The sequence below is a fragment of the Eptatretus burgeri genome, chromosome 13 (genome assembly GCF_056783735.1).
Source record: "Eptatretus burgeri isolate ZD-2024b chromosome 13, Ebu_testis_v1, whole genome shotgun sequence".
In the NCBI taxonomy this organism is placed as follows: Eukaryota; Metazoa; Chordata; class Myxini; order Myxiniformes; family Myxinidae; genus Eptatretus; species Eptatretus burgeri.
The window spans coordinates 48,730,829-48,746,708 of record NC_140973.1 but is presented as its reverse complement, the minus strand read 5'-3'; the positions used below and the strand labels follow the sequence as shown (position 1 = coordinate 48,746,708).

Genomic DNA, 15,880 nt, shown 5'->3' with positions numbered 1-15,880 from the left:
ACTGGAGTGATATTCAGAAGGTTTATGAGATCGACCGGGCTACTCCTATTCGCTTAACCAAGCTAACGCACACCGCTGTTTTCCCCAAGCCCCTTCAACGCCAGAGCGTACCATTGGTATGCCAAGTGTTCAATGACAAGACTGTCGCTGCTTTAAAGACCTTCAAGGATTCACTGGGCATCAGCAAAGGCACAATCATCCTCACCCAGATAATGAGTGAGTGGTTCAAGATGATGAACGTGAAAGACCGTTTCTCAGCTATCCATCTGCGCGACGAATCCAGACAGCCTTGGACAGCAGACTGTACAAGTTTCACTAGGCTGGAGCAGGCCTGCCAAATTATATCGACCTGCGCATGGCAAAGAGGTGGTGGTCGTAAGCTGAAGCTAACTCAGCAAACTGCTGAAGCCTTCACTGTGTCCACACGTAATGATGTGGATGCTGCCAAATTGCTTCTGGCAGAGAAAGACTTTGACTACGTTCTTCCTGCTATATTTGCAGATGAAGCCTTGGAAAAGTTTTTCGGCCAAGCCAGGCAAAGAAGCGGTGGAAACTTCTACATTGACGTAGTTGACATTATGGCTGCAGCTAAAATTGTAAATTTGCAAACACTCATTAAGCATGACATTATGCCCGAATCTAGTTCTCATGTGATTGATTGCGACAATAACTGTACAACTTCCATAAATCCAGATGAGCGAAGTGAACTCATTGACGAGATTACTCCTCAAGACACTCAGGATCTCTTGGGGTCTGACGATGCCCTTAAGCATAAAGTAGTTGATTTGGCCGAACACCTTGTTAATAAATATGGCGATAGCACTAGTATGGAGGAGATCATTGATGATGAAGATGGTAGAGGTGTCATTTGAGTTTCTTGATAATTTGAATAGAGGTGGATTGAGTGTGCCAACTATGTCAACTGTCTTTTTTGTACATAATGCCTACAATTTGTATGACAAGACTAAAATGCGTTGCCGATTTCATTTTGCTGAGCTGTTATCCTCTGTAGATGCACCTTTAGCTAGTAGTAATGCTGCATGTACTACTTTAGCTAACATTCTATTGAAAGCTCATGTCCTCAATGTAAGTGACAAAGAAAAAGCTTTGGGATGCCTCAGGAGGCAAGAAAAGCTCTCCAACTTGTGATAGACATAGACATAGTTGTAATAGGCATAGTGTTGTGACATGCATATAATGTTTATGTAATACGATATATGACAATAAATATCAAAGTTTGACAGCTTTACACACTTGCATCTTATTACAATCAGCCATCTCTCACCGTTTATGAGTTAGACACAAAAACAGGCAAAAAATACCAAAATTCAGTAATTTGACCTTGAGATATGACCTTTTGACCTTGAAGATGACCTCAGGTGGTGTTGAAAATGACACTGTTGAACTCGCCGTCCTCAAAAACCCCTAGATGGATCCCGAGATCATGTCTCTAGCCCTTCTAGAAGTCATATTAGCCCCGGACTCAAGTTAATCCTTCAGACTCAAGTTACAAACCCTGAGCATGGGAGGTTCCAGTCCTTCTCTATAGGAGTCTATGATGAAAACAGAACCCAGATCAAAAACAAATAAATAATTCTGGCTGCCAGACCATGTGTCCGATCATCTTGAAATTTAAAACATATTCCGCATCACCATTCGATCATAATTTTGAAGTTTCACTTAAATTGATGAAGCAGTTCAAGAGAAATAATTTTTTTTAAGATTTTCGTTCAATACAATATGGCTGCCAGACCGTGTGACATATTAATTATTCATGAATACCCTGGTATCCCCAAGGCTTGAGGAACATTTGTTTTCCCCTCGATCTGTCCAGCCCTTGTGGAGAACATTTTTATAGGTTTTAAGGTAAATCCAATATGACTGCCAAATCATATGTGACCAATGACATGATGTGTGAAAATTTTGTTCCTCATGGATATGCCGTCATCGGTGTAAAGTTTCACCTCAATCTATTCAGCAGTTTCAGAGAAGGAGATTTTTGACGGTTCGTTTTAAAAAAATACAATATGACTGCCAAACCACGTGACTGATCATGTCATAAAAAAGTTTTCTCTGTGCACACCAAGATGACCCTCAAAATTTTTCATACTGATCGGATGTAGCTTTCTACATATGCAATTATGATGTCATAATGAAGGCACCAATGACATCATTAAAAAAATATATTAAAATCCCTTGAGGAGTACATGCCATGTGCCAAGTTTCAGTTTTTCCCTGGTGTGGGTGCGGAGATAGAGGTCCAAAGTTTTTCCATTTTTCTAACATGGCTTTCATTTTCCATTTTTCCCCCATACCGTGTGACCTATGATGTCATAATTATCATTAAAACATTCTACATGAGCAGTTGCTCCGATGGTGAAAATTGTCTCAGTCCGACAAGCAGTTTCAGAGAAAAAAAAACTCATGTTCTGCGAGGACAAATAAACAAGCAAACAGATCCAAATGCAATATACATATATCTTCTTCTTCTTCTTTCGGCTGCTCCCGTTAGGGGTGGCCACAGCGGATCATCCGCATGATCCGCATCGAGATTTGGCACATGTTTTACGCCAGATGCCCTTCCTGACGCAACCCTGGTCGCCTCTTACGACACAGGGATATGGTACACCTATTTTAACCGGGGTATACACCGGCCCAGTACACTGGCACTCATTTCGCCGACCTCGGAAGGATGACAGGCTGAGTCAACCCCCTGGTGTATTAATTCAGTGGCTCAACGGGGCTTGAACTCAGGACCTTTTGGATCCCAAGCCGCTGCCCTAACCACTGCGCCAACACCAGGAGATATATATATATATATATATATATATATATATATATATATATATATATATATATATATATATATATATATATATATATATATAAATATATATATATATATATATATATATATATATATATATATATATATATATATATATCCTCTCCACTGATAAGGGTTATAACCATAGCTGTAAACTGTTAAAGTAAGAGCTTATTCTCATCACCCATTCTTGATTTCCTATACTTCTTTCGTTGCTTGCAGAATCCAAACACAATCCACTTCAACAGATATATAAAGCTTATATTTATCATGAATGCACAAAGGAGACACACAAACTTCTGCAAGCATGATTTATAATACACACTTAATTATATCCTTCGAGTTAAGGAATACTGGAAAGTGAAAGAATGTCTCTCATGACGATGGAAAAGCGGCGACTAAAACTCTTTATACTCAACTTCATAAATCTTGGAAATCTCAATTTCATTTTTGGGGTATTGCAATGATGTCTCTTTTATTATTATTATTATCTTGCCAAAACGAAGTTTTTGCAAGATATGTTAGTCAGCTTGTATCTTATTTTTATCTTGCCAAAAGGAAGTTTTTGCAAGATATGTTAGTCAGCTTGTATGTTATTTTTTTTTTTTGTTTGTTTGTCTGTAATCACGTATAAAAAATTCTGCAGAGCACAGTTATCATCGGAAATTTTTGTAACTTCGCATATCAGAGGCCTAAAGAGGTCCCTTTCAGTGCACAAATTTTTGAAGGTCAAGGTCACTTTGGCACAAATCAGGGGAGTTGACGAAACCCTTGTTTTTTGAGTAATTTTGATCGGATCGTCTTCAAACTTCATGGGAATATAGTTCATGGTCTGGCGCTCAGCTGATTAATTTTTGGGGGCGATTGGCCTTGACCTTCATGTGTTTTTTTTTTGTTTGTTTGTTTGTTTTTTTTGGTCTGTAATCACGTATAAATCACTCTGCAGAGCACAGTTGTCATTGGAAATTTTTGAAACGTTGCATATCAGAGGCCTATAGAGGTCCCTTTCAGCATATAAAATTTTGAAGGTCAAGGTCAAAGGTCAAGGTCACTTTGTCGCAAATCAGGGGAGTCGACGAAACCCTTATTTTTTGAGTAATTTTGATCGGATCGTCTTCAAACTTCATGGGAATATAGTTCATGGTCTGCCGCTCAGCTGATTAATTTTTGGTGGCGATTGGCCTTGACCTTCATGGTTAGCACCTAAGGTCAAACATATTTGACCCCAAGGTCAAATTTTCAAGTTTTAGGAACCATATCGTGTAGTACCTCAAATTGAACACCTCGATGAGTGCTTTCTAGATATGTCAAGCTTGAGACATTATGACGTCATTTGGTGACGTTATGAAGGAAAAGCATATTTTTCATGGTTACTCTGTAGAACGATTCTCATCGGAATCTCTCGTAGGCAGATATTCCTCAAGGAGTCGCTCCTGGTGGATAGCAGCTCTGTTCACCTCAGTGTGACCTTAAAGAAGTCACACGTGGTCACCTTTTGGCAAGATACGGGTCACCCTGTGGGTGACATTGGTTTATTTTATTTTTTTTGCAAAATCTCAATTTAAAAGGAACCCTTCTAGCAAAAGTATATACATTCCACATATTCCAGAAATTAAAAGCATCATATAATCAAGCATTGTCGGCTCAACAAAAGGTTCATTTTGGTTCCGAGGCCGACAATGAGCAGCTCTATTTGTGTTGAATTTGTTCAAGACATTACATCATTTCCTCCATTGTTGTGTATTTTTAGTTACAAAAAGTAATTTTGGCTCTGAACCTTCATTCTTATCATTAACCAATTATCAGTCATTCTTTTCATTTTCACAAATTTGTCAACTCTCATTATATCGAAAACACCTCAACGACAAATCCATTTTACATAACATCTCATTAAAACCATTTTAATAAGATGAATGCACCAAATTACCACCCTCCCCCCCCCACCCTCACGATATATTCTCAAGGGGATCGTCAAATCAGAACTACTCTCTCTCTCTCTCTCTCTCTGTCGATTGCAGCCTGTGGCTGCTGGTTGCATCATTGGTTGGGACGAAGCTATGCCGCTGATGCAGTGTCCTCCTTACCAGTACAGCAGTACACTGGTGCTCATTTCGCCCGCTTCTGAAGGATGACAGGCTGAGTCAACCTCCTGGTGTATTCTAATTCAGCGGCCAACAGGGCTTGAACTCAGGACCCAAGGATCCCAAGCTGCCACCCGAACCACTAAGCCAACACCAGGCTTATCAGAATTACTATTAAAGCAGGATTGCAGGAAGACTAGAGTAGCCCAACCAATCAGAGCATATCCACATGAGATTGTGTATCCATTCATGTTTGTTCCAAACCTGCTTTACTTTGTGGCCTTTGCATGGCTATTGATGCCACTTCACTTTGTTTCAGGTTTCAAAAATTAGTTTGAAAAATAAGGAGATAAGAAAAGGTTTGGACGATCAAGGAGAAGCTTGCCGACGTCACCAATATGAAATCTGAGGAATTCATAGCTCCAACGACTGTTCATGATGTCAGTGCAGGCCCCGTCTCATGTAGTGTGCAGTTGGAATTAAAACTTTCCAAAAATTGTGATGACAAAGGGAAAGTGAAAGCAGGTTTGTCACGGTGGCAGATATATATGCAGAATATTTGTTGATACCAAATTACATTGTCCCATGACTCCTTTGCTTTTAATTATTGAGTAAGGGGGATGTTTCCATCTTGGGACTTAATTATTCTGCAAAGCAAACTCTTGATCATTTTTGAATTGATGAATCCAATCTGAGCATCACTTTCAGGAAGTCCACCAACAATACAACACATATAACCTAAGGGTGATGGCCACTTTAGGATAATGACGCATCCATCCACTTTGCAAAAGTTTCATGAGAATGTTTCAAGAGACATTACAGGAACTTCAAACATTTTCTGTCACAAATCAGGAATGACAGTCCAATTGAGTTGCTTTGAGATGAACTTGATTGACCAATAGGTCATTGCAATTTTCTGCTTTTCTACACTGATTGTGTGCAAAATTAATGATCGACCTTACCAACATTCCTCAAGAGACCTGGTGCTACGTTAAGAAACCAATGAGATGTCATGCTGAAGCTGTTAGGGTTAGCACAAAAAGTGGCTCACTCAATCTTCAAACAGTAAAGTGGCCAAAAAGTATTTGTTGTTATTTCATTCATTTCATGTGGTATTTTTCTGATTATCTGTTTATCATAAAACTGTAATCTTTCCACACAATTAATATATTGACAATTATTGGTCAACGCTATGATTTGTCAGCTTTATTATTTAGTTGCTACTGATAAGGTTATTACAATTTATATTCCCACATTGTACATTTGCTGCAAGTCATTTCCAAGCACATTTAGCCATACATCAGGAATAATTTATCTCAAAATCTCACAATATCAAATATTTTCAGTCGACCTTTTGTATTAAATTTTAATGATATCTGGAATTAGCTTTGGTACAAGCAAATTTCATGAGCTTTTAATATTTAACAAATTAGGTAATTTCAAACAAAGGGACAACCAACCGAGAAGATGTTCCATCGACATTTCTCAACAGCGGTAGGAAAACGTTCCACGTTTTACAAATCAAAGCGAAACAACTTTGTCTTAATAAAGGGTTTCATTCCCCCCCCCCCGACCCCCCCAGCTCAGCCTCCTGCAAGTTTGAGGTAGAAATGCAAAGCAGCGTGTACGAAAAGGCATCACACAATACATAGAATTAATCTTCCATTACAAGATAAATGCCAGGATAATATCTCCGCCTGAGGCTTGCTCTGTTCTCCCATTTGCTTTTTGCTATATTCCAAGCATACGCCTGCAGTGTAAGTGGTCACAATATGCAACGTTCATTTCTTACGGAAATAATATAAAACAAACGAGATAGCATTTGACTCGGAGCATAGCACTTAAAGCTCCCTTGTGGTTTGCAATTATACATATACATGCACCCATTTCCAATAAGCTCCGTCTTTCCATTTATGATAACGGCCTCTGCATTTAACCTCCCACCAAACAATAATGCTCTTGGGCTAACTGGATGCTCATAAGATCACTCAGTCCATTAGAAGCGAGTGTATACATTGCTGGCCTCATTCTAGCTTCAAAAGACCACTTTTTATAACTTACTAGGGTCAGTGTTCACTTTCAAAAGCCATGACCAAGCCTCTACTGGCCATAAAACAGGTAGAGGATAATCGAGCCACAACCCCACCAGGCATGACCATGGCATACGAGTTTAATTGATAAATTAAATAAATCGTACATTTGTTTGTTCTTTATGCCTTTTTATTTATTTAACATTTCAGAAGTATACACTGCAATTATTCTTCCTAAACTTAATTTGCTGCAATCACTCAAAGTGGCAGTACTTTCACAATGAACCTGTTGGCTTTCCCTGGACATTTCCTGCTGCACTCCTGTTGTGCATTTGGTTAAAACAAGTTACATTCTGAAAACCATGACAACATCACCATGACTTAGATTTCCAGAAAGGTGAACTTGCCATCCTGAAATTATGGAAAAAACAATAATAATATTTCCTCCTGTTATTAATAATCATAATTAATGTAACCCAACTTAAGATTTCTTTTTGACATTTGTAGCTTGGCAATGGTGATCTGCCAAGGTACGACAACCTGCCAGCCTGGTAGCATTTGCCTGTTGGTGAAATGGTCCAAAGTTTTAACCCATCACTGCTGATATCAAGGCTCTCAAAGCTGAGGGTGAAAATAAAACTAATTTGGGATCAACGCACATTAGTGATGAACAACATTCTATGGCAAATTATCCAGCCACTGTAACATGCCACGTACACTCTCTGTGGCATCCACTGAAGTCCTCCGAGGGGAATGTCTTGTAATTAATTGCCCCTCCTGTCTGTTGCCATATTGTTTTTCAGGATACGGAAATAAATCGCCCCTAAAGGCACATCATAAAGCATTATTTATGTGAAGCCGACAGACCCTGTACCAGAGCACAGAAGTACCATTCGAGTTAATTGTCTCACACGTCTCATTACACGCATATGCCAAGTCGTGCTTCATCAAAACGATATCATAGTTATTGACTTCCAAAAAAAACGGAAATATGTATTTAAACAAAAGATTCTGGCCAAGTTTGTCATCAAGAAGAAGACGCAGTCACTATCCTCACATTTGATTATCGATCACTTATTGACGCCATGTGAAAGTCGAAGACATCCATTCACTTAATAGGCTATCCATATTTACACAGAAAATAGTGGGAGTTTCATCAATAAACAAACGAGATGCTGGTAACAACATGGCAGGAATGAGTAAAAAGTATGAATTGATATCATACAAAAATAAACTGTTGAACGTAATACCTTATGCCGAAGGAGCGACTATGGAGGAGTGAATAGGTGTAGTTATGGAGGATTGAAATAATTATTACCTGGATTGCAATAATAGGTGATGGCGATAGATATTCTGTTTCAAGGCTTTAATTGGAGAACTTGGCAGCATGGGGTGAAGAAATAGGTTCTATGGAAGATCAAATCAGCCAACAAAGCATATCGTTTGAACTGTGGAAAGCGACCAAAGAGCATGTCTGATTGAAAGGAAATCTCAAGGAGACTTGAAGGATAGAATATGGGATCAATCTCAATGTTTAGATATCAGGTCAATAGAACAGAGATGTAACAAAATGCTGCTTTCAGGAAGACCTGATAATAACAACAACAATAATATCAGTTCCCTCACAAGGAACTTCAATGGATGAGGCCATTCTGCCCATTACAGTCTGCCCTATGATTGCCAACCTATGGTTGTTTGTCCGTGTTCTACCCTTTATGAATGCTGAGAATCAAGTAAGGAAGCAGCAAATACCATTGCTAAAGTCTCTGGTATAGCTCGGACGGGGCTTGAATCGCCGACCTCCCTGGCCGAGTCGACGCTGATAAATGTAGTTTGGGGGGGCTATCAATACAAAAGAATTTCAAACATCTGGATGGATTTCTGTCTGGGCTGTGTTTTTCCAGTTCACCATCCCAACCTGTCCTTGTCCAGTTTCATAAGTTTCCTGCACCTTCCACGACTCTCCTGTTCCACAACCCAGAGGTTATCACCACCATTTCTAAACACACCCAAGCGGCTTCCAGGAGTGGTTGCCTTAATTTGAACAAATGCCTCTTGGGGAGGTCGAGGGGGGTGGTGGGATGGGGTGGGAGGGTAGGGTTGGAATCAAATTCAATGCACAGAAAAAAAAAATTGGGAATGATTCCATTGCAATTTCTCAATAGTTATCCCAATGTCTTAGCTCGTCCCTCCTTATTTAATAATCGCTTTATCCACCCTCATTTGGAATGCTCTGCCACGCTCATAATTCATCCGTTAATTTTACAATCATCCCCTTTACTTGGGTTTTCCAAAAGATATTTCTTTGCATCACATCCCCTTTGTAAGTTCATGTTTGTCATTTCCATCTCATCTCATTTCCTGCATGACTGCAATTGAAAGGAAAAACATGTAAGCATTAAATATAATAAATTCGGTTTATTAAATTTTCACCAAGTTCACCATTGTCATTCAACTGGCGTTTCCTGCTCTTTTTGACAAAGTACAATGGGCCTTTCTTTTGTTGTGATGTGTTGTGTTTCATGTTGGGATATTTAAATTGCTTTTCTCATAATACACGCTCACGACAAACAAAGCATGTCAGAAAATTGTTTTGCAAGCCTGTGACAAAGCAATAAATGCCCAATATGATTATCTCTATCATTGTTATCAATATAAAATTATTTTTCTTACAAGAAAGCTTGGAGGCCATGCACCTTCATTTCCAAGCTATCTATAGGGTGGCTTCAATTTTTGAACTGACTATAAACTGTCATGTTGGTGTTTAATGGGAAGAGGGTCACATTCATGAGTGTGCTGGCCATTGGTTGGGGTTCCAAGCTGGTGGAGACTACGTTTGCGAGCATTATCTCATAATCATGATCATCACCATCCTCATGATGTACAATGTGCTATAAAGCGCATCGGTTCTCCTGAAGCAGTTTCTTAGTTTCAATCCTTGATGGGTCGCCACTCCGACACAGGATACTCGATTGAGTGCACAGGACTTTGTAATTTGTTCAGGGTGCCGGAGATTACTCGCCTACTCTTCGCAAAGGACACTGTGGGATCTTTCACGTCCACTATCGAATTCCAGTAGATTGAACGCCCAGATTAACATGTATCCGAAGGACGGCACACACAATAATGCCTCGCCATGCCTGCGAAACACCAGAATGAGAGTTTATAGTTGGGTCAGGATTCAAACCAAGGTGAAACAGCTCAGAGGTGAGTGTAGCATTATCTGGTGAATGTTAAAGATCCACGCGTCAAAAAAAATGGCTGAGTTATCACAAAATTCCAAAAAAATTCCTGCACCGACTACTGATGGGAAAGCAACGGCAAACCACACATGGTGATTTGGTCTTGCCATGAGAATGCTTCAGCAACACCAACATCCTTCAGTAGGTTATGCTCCACATTGTGAATGACAATTATTGTCATTATCATAGTACTTGCACACATAAGGGTTGCCCCAAAAGTAATGCCTCCTTTCAATAATAAAAGGAACAAAACCATAATCCATACATTGAATAATTTGGCAATTTCCTGGCACGGAGAGATTGCTACATAATTCTGCAATTTCCACAAATGCCTTTGAAGTGGTAGTTTTGGAAAATATTCCAAATTATTTTTAAAGATTTAAACAACTAGTTACGGAAATTACAATAATTGCTCATAGCAATAATAATAATTATTATAATAATAATAACAGGAGCAATGATATTCTCGACACCTTCACAATAGCAATGTAAATGCCGAAAGTGAGTGCATTATAGCAGCTTATTGTTTCAGTGTGGAACAACCATCGAAACAGCTGCAAATAGAGCGTGACCAGCAATGGAATGTGGGTAGGGGCACAATTGGTCTGGGACAAGAGGCTAAGCAACAGTCTGAATGGAAAGTTAAAATCTCCGCACTTGCATCCAAATGAATCAAATGCATATTTCATAAGAAATGTGCACAATGGCAGAGCTTGTGCTTGTTTATGAGGACGACCACAGGTACTTCAAAGCAGTACGGTAACCCTCCCTAGATGTCGATGTACCTGGTGTTTAAGCACACGAGACGTTAGCAGGAGCCACTGATGCTGTCGAGGAGCGCACCTTGCAGGTTGAAGAACAATGGTGTACAAAATTTCTCATCACGTCGTATTAGAGGACATTGTTCGATCAAACTGTCATGTCCAACTTTATCTGTCTCACGTTTTGAGGAATTTGATTCAAAGTGACCATTTTTAAATATATATATATATATATATATATATATATATATATATATATATATATATATATATATATATATATATATATATATATATGAGGCATAAGTTAAAAGTCAGATACACTGTGCAGGTTATCATGGGTTTGTTCCTCTATGACTAATCACAAGTCTTTGGATTTGAGGAGTGTTATTAATTGTACACAACTCCGAAGACAGTTGGCTGAGAGTTATTTTAGAGTTGGTTGGTTTATGCTTTTGAGTCGAGCAAGATACCTTTTTGAAAGCACAGGTGAAGACTGGATATAGAGAACATCATTAAAGTTCTGCCATTGTAACAGCGTGACTTCCTGACGACAATAATGACAAGTCTCATATAAAGTTGGGGTCAGCAGCTCATAGAGTATCTGCACTTGTCCCGAGTCTTTCACGAACTGATTGCTCGGCAACATGTTTGACTGAAGAGGGCAATAATTTGTAATTAGCTCATAATGCTGGCAATAACTTGCCTACACTTTGATGTTATATCCATCGATGAATGCGAGCAGATGGAACAACCAGCTTAACGTTCATCCGAGGGACGGTGCACATCCACATTAAAAACTTTCCTACCTGTGAAGCACCAATCCAACAGTTTATAGTTTGGTAGGGAGTCAAACCCAGATTAGACAGCTCAATGGTTAAGTATGCTACCTCTTCACGATTGTCATGACTTCCTGATGATGTTTAATAAGACATTACATCACAGCGATATGATGAAGTATAAACGAGCAACAGCAAAAATATTTATTTTGCGTTATAAGATAAACGTGTTGAAGCCATTTAACTGTAATTGTATTTTTTGTTTGTTTGTTTTTAATCCCTATATCTTTCATTCAATGGGAAGTCATCAGTTAAATGCCTGACTTAAAAAAATTAATTTGGCTGACAATAAGTGAACCGTGTTATTGATTGTAGGACATTTGACGACAATTTTAACTGAGGTTTTCATTCTTTTGGTGATACTCCTTTAAAACATTTTGACTCACTGAAATATAACCAAATTTGAATTGTACAACATACTTTCGTTCTATGGTAGTCTACGGAATTATTTACCGATCCTTGCACGAGGAGCATTCAAAAAGTTCTCCGAACGAGAAACTAACAATCGTCCCAAACACTCTAGGTTATGTTTATTCTTCAATATCTAATAGCATAGCCAATAAGAAAATATAGAAGAAAAAGAGATTACAAAAGAAAATATTTCACACTGAAAAAAATCAAAATAAACCTTGGCATGACTTACGCTATTGTGAGTATCTGGTTCGTAGAACATTTTGAACGCATATAGTACATTTAGGGTCATCAGTGATATCTTTTTTCCAGCTCGCCACAACGTATTCATTCAGAAGAACAAAAAAAGGATACATTCTGGATCAACATCCTTCATAGAACAAAGCTAATGACGGTGATATCTGCTTATTGACAAAGCAATAGCACCTTCAGATCTTAACCATCTTTTCCTCTCTGGCACATCTCTCCACATGGCAGATATGACTTTAAATGACACGAAGCGTGTCTTTTGAGAAACGGTTCACCCTCATAATGGTACCAGGTGAATCTCAAAGATACACCCGTCAGACTCAGGTTCGACGGCAAAGCAGAATCACCGGGACAGAAAATGCGCGTTATCAGCCAAAGGACATTCACCAACATAAGAAGTCTCCTGCCAACCGGATACCACAAAAGGCCATGCGTCATAAACGTAGGTTCAAGATAAGCGATTGAAACATCAAACTGCAATAGAAATACCATCATATTGCGCTTCAGCTTAACACGTAATGTGTTGGAAACAAAAGGAAAATAAAACAACAAACAACCAACGAGTCACGCTGGTGATATGTTTGTCGAGTTGCTACGAATTGGAGAATTATGTAAGAAATGACCGACTTGCTTGCACCTGTTGAGACCCAACCATTCAATCACCTGTGACATATTATGCACTCAGATATTGTTTTGGTGACGAAACACTGAAATGCGATACAGATTGCATTGTAGCACAGAAACGAGAATTGTGTTGAGCTTAAACAGGGGTAGTCATCGTAATAACAGGACGCTATACAAAACAACCGATCGAATGCATTGCAATCAACCAAGTAACCAAACTGCTACAGGACGAGCTCCTACACTGGGACTACATCTCCGGCAAAATTATACTGTCGGAGTGAATTTTCTCGGCACAGCAATATGAGCAGCCGGTGTTGGCTTTGACTTGTTAACTGCTTATATATCCGAGAGAGAGAGAGAAAAAAATTTTGACCGAAATAACGAACATCGATATGAGGTCTTATTCGTGGCAGAAAATGCAGCATCAGGTGTCACTTCTCCCTGATAAGTGCACCTGCATGGCACAACGAACTGGGGTCACGGAGCGATTGCGTTACCCACGGATTTCTTACGAACTGAACCCAAGGTGCGCAAAGCAGAAGACGGGGGAGCGTGCGCTTTGTTGGGACGGGTACTCATTCAGGTCCACGGTCCAACCCGGTCACCAGAGCATCACAATCCTCCAAAGTTTACTCCCGGCATGGGCGTTCGAGAAAATTCGGGAAAAACTTTTCTCTAATGTACGAATCAGTGTCGGTGTGTTCCTCAGGTGTGCAAAGAGGGGAGGGGGGGGTTAAGAAAGCAAGGAAGACCGGGCTCGCATGAAGGGCGTGGAATTTGGAAACATCCAAAAAAGTTTCATTTCATGCGCGTCTCCAAAATACGAGTTCCTAGAGTGAGTGAGACATTTGGGAAGCAAGCTTCCTTCCCTTCCGAGGTGCCTCCAGAAACTGTTTACTCTTCCTATCAGTTTGTCGACGAGCCGGTGCCCTGGAATTCCTCCATCGGGTGAGGAGGACGCATTCTCTGCCATGGCGGCAGTTCGAAGCGCTAATAGTAAACTGGCAAACTAGTAAACGAGGTCGGGGGAGGATGCGCTCGCACCAAGACCACTGGCAGGAACAAAAGGTGACTTAAAGCGAGTGAGGCACGGCAGCACGAGCATGAAAAGGAAGAACGAAAGACGATTAACACCCTTCCCCCCTTTCCTCCTCCTCCTCGTCCTCCTCCTCCTCCTCCAACACTCGCTCCGGACACGAGAGAAAGTTGAGTGTAAAGCGCGCGCGCACCGAGTGTGAATAAACTTGCTCGGTGGAGAAATCCTCTCACGCGTTCACAACTCACCTCCACCGGACGGGCTGTGGAAGGCGGGCGCGGTAAAATAAGCAGGTAAATAGGGAGAAAAGGCGGTAAATAAGGAGAGCGAGGGTCTCTCTCCGTCGTGCGGCGATGGATCCGAGCGTGGGGTGCGCAGTGGAGTGGCCGCCGTGAGCTCTCGCTTGCGGCACCGTGTATTGTTATCGTTTAAAGCGCGCTGCGCCGCTTACGTCACGTCCACCTGCTGCGCCAACGGCGGGAAAGTAATTGCAAAGAAGACTAACTTGTATTGTTGTATCGGTGCTCATATAGCTCCGTGCTCGGCTACATTAGCGGCGGGTTGTCTGTCTCGCGGGTAGTGATACAGTTTCCACCACCGTCTGCGCTCTCCTTTCACTTGAGAGCCTTTGCGTCGGCCCGAACACCACCAACGCCTCCCCCCCCCAAAAAAACCCGCCTTCTCCCAACTCTCTCTCCTCCTTTTTGAAATCCCGGCCCAAGCATCCCATCCATCCCTCCCACTCGCAGAGAGAAAGGCGCGTTTAGTGCTTGCCGTCGGAAGACGACTCGCTGCTGACTTTGTAAAGCTGAACTCCAGAGGCGATAAGGTGAAACTTCACCCATCGTCTCCTGATCATTCTTGACGCCCTGCATGTTCCTGCCATGTGCACCACCACTGTAGAGTGATGTTGACATTGTTGCTGTTGTCGGCCTTAACTTGCATGTACCGACAAAAAAAAGCTCTGCAGTCATTTCACTTTGTGTGCACCTGGTGCTTCTTCCTTCATACGAGAGCCTGAAGGGCTCTCAAAGAGCATGCTGGGGTCTCCGTGGAAACTTGTTTGGAACCAACTTTGATCCACACGGCGATCATCTTCTTGCGATGTCTTTGTGATTGTGCACAGCTCTTTAGCGCCATCGAGTGGAATTATACGTAATGCAATTAAGTGGACCGTCACAAAATCGTCTTCCACAATAATGATTCACAGTCACAGTCAGGCTGACAACATGGTATAAAAGGTATCACACTTATCTGCGAAATGTCTAGTCTGAGTTCAACTCGCAACCGTGAAGGATTGGTGCTTTGCATGCAAGGTGTTGCATCACAAAGTGCACCGTCCCCCTGATGGATGGTGCGCTGGGAGGCCCATTTGACAGAATTAGTTGGTGGGTGTTACAGATACAATGGTGTCTATCATGAAGAGGAGGTGACTTATCACCAACGCCCGGAACAAAATTACAAATTTCTGCCCAAATCACCTTCAGTCGAATGTCAGTCAGGTCAGGGCAGTCGGTTTGTGAAAGACTTGGGAAAAAAGTTCTCCCTCACCAACCCCAAAATAAAGTGAGAATAAATGGGGCGATTATAAAATTAGAGGGTCTTACAATAGTTGGAGTTGTAGTAGTCTTAAAAAAAAAATTATACACATTTCAATCCACTGTAGATCAGGCCAAGGATATAATGTTGCAGTACTATTAACTGTCTTCCAAGTAACTTATTGAAATGTAACTAATGTAAGCATCTTCTCTGGTATTATTTGTCCAACATACATATATAT

At 40.7% G+C, this 15,880-nt stretch overlaps 1 protein-coding gene across 5 annotated transcripts in view; it reads right to left on the bottom strand.

Annotated features, from left to right (window-relative positions):
- The window catches only part of LOC147014431 (forkhead box protein P2-like), a 715,070-nt gene extending 700,314 nt beyond the window's left edge, over positions 1-14,756 (bottom strand). For 3 of the 5 annotated variants that reach the window (XM_085852376.1, XM_085852371.1, XM_085852374.1), the window contains exon 1: positions 14,349-14,756. The gene's annotated coding sequence lies outside the window, so the exon portion shown is untranslated. The remainder of the gene's footprint in view (positions 1-14,348) is intronic. The other 2 variants (XM_085852372.1, XM_085852375.1) reach the window with 1 other exon arrangement.
- Positions 14,757-15,880: the final 1,124 nt, after the last annotated feature.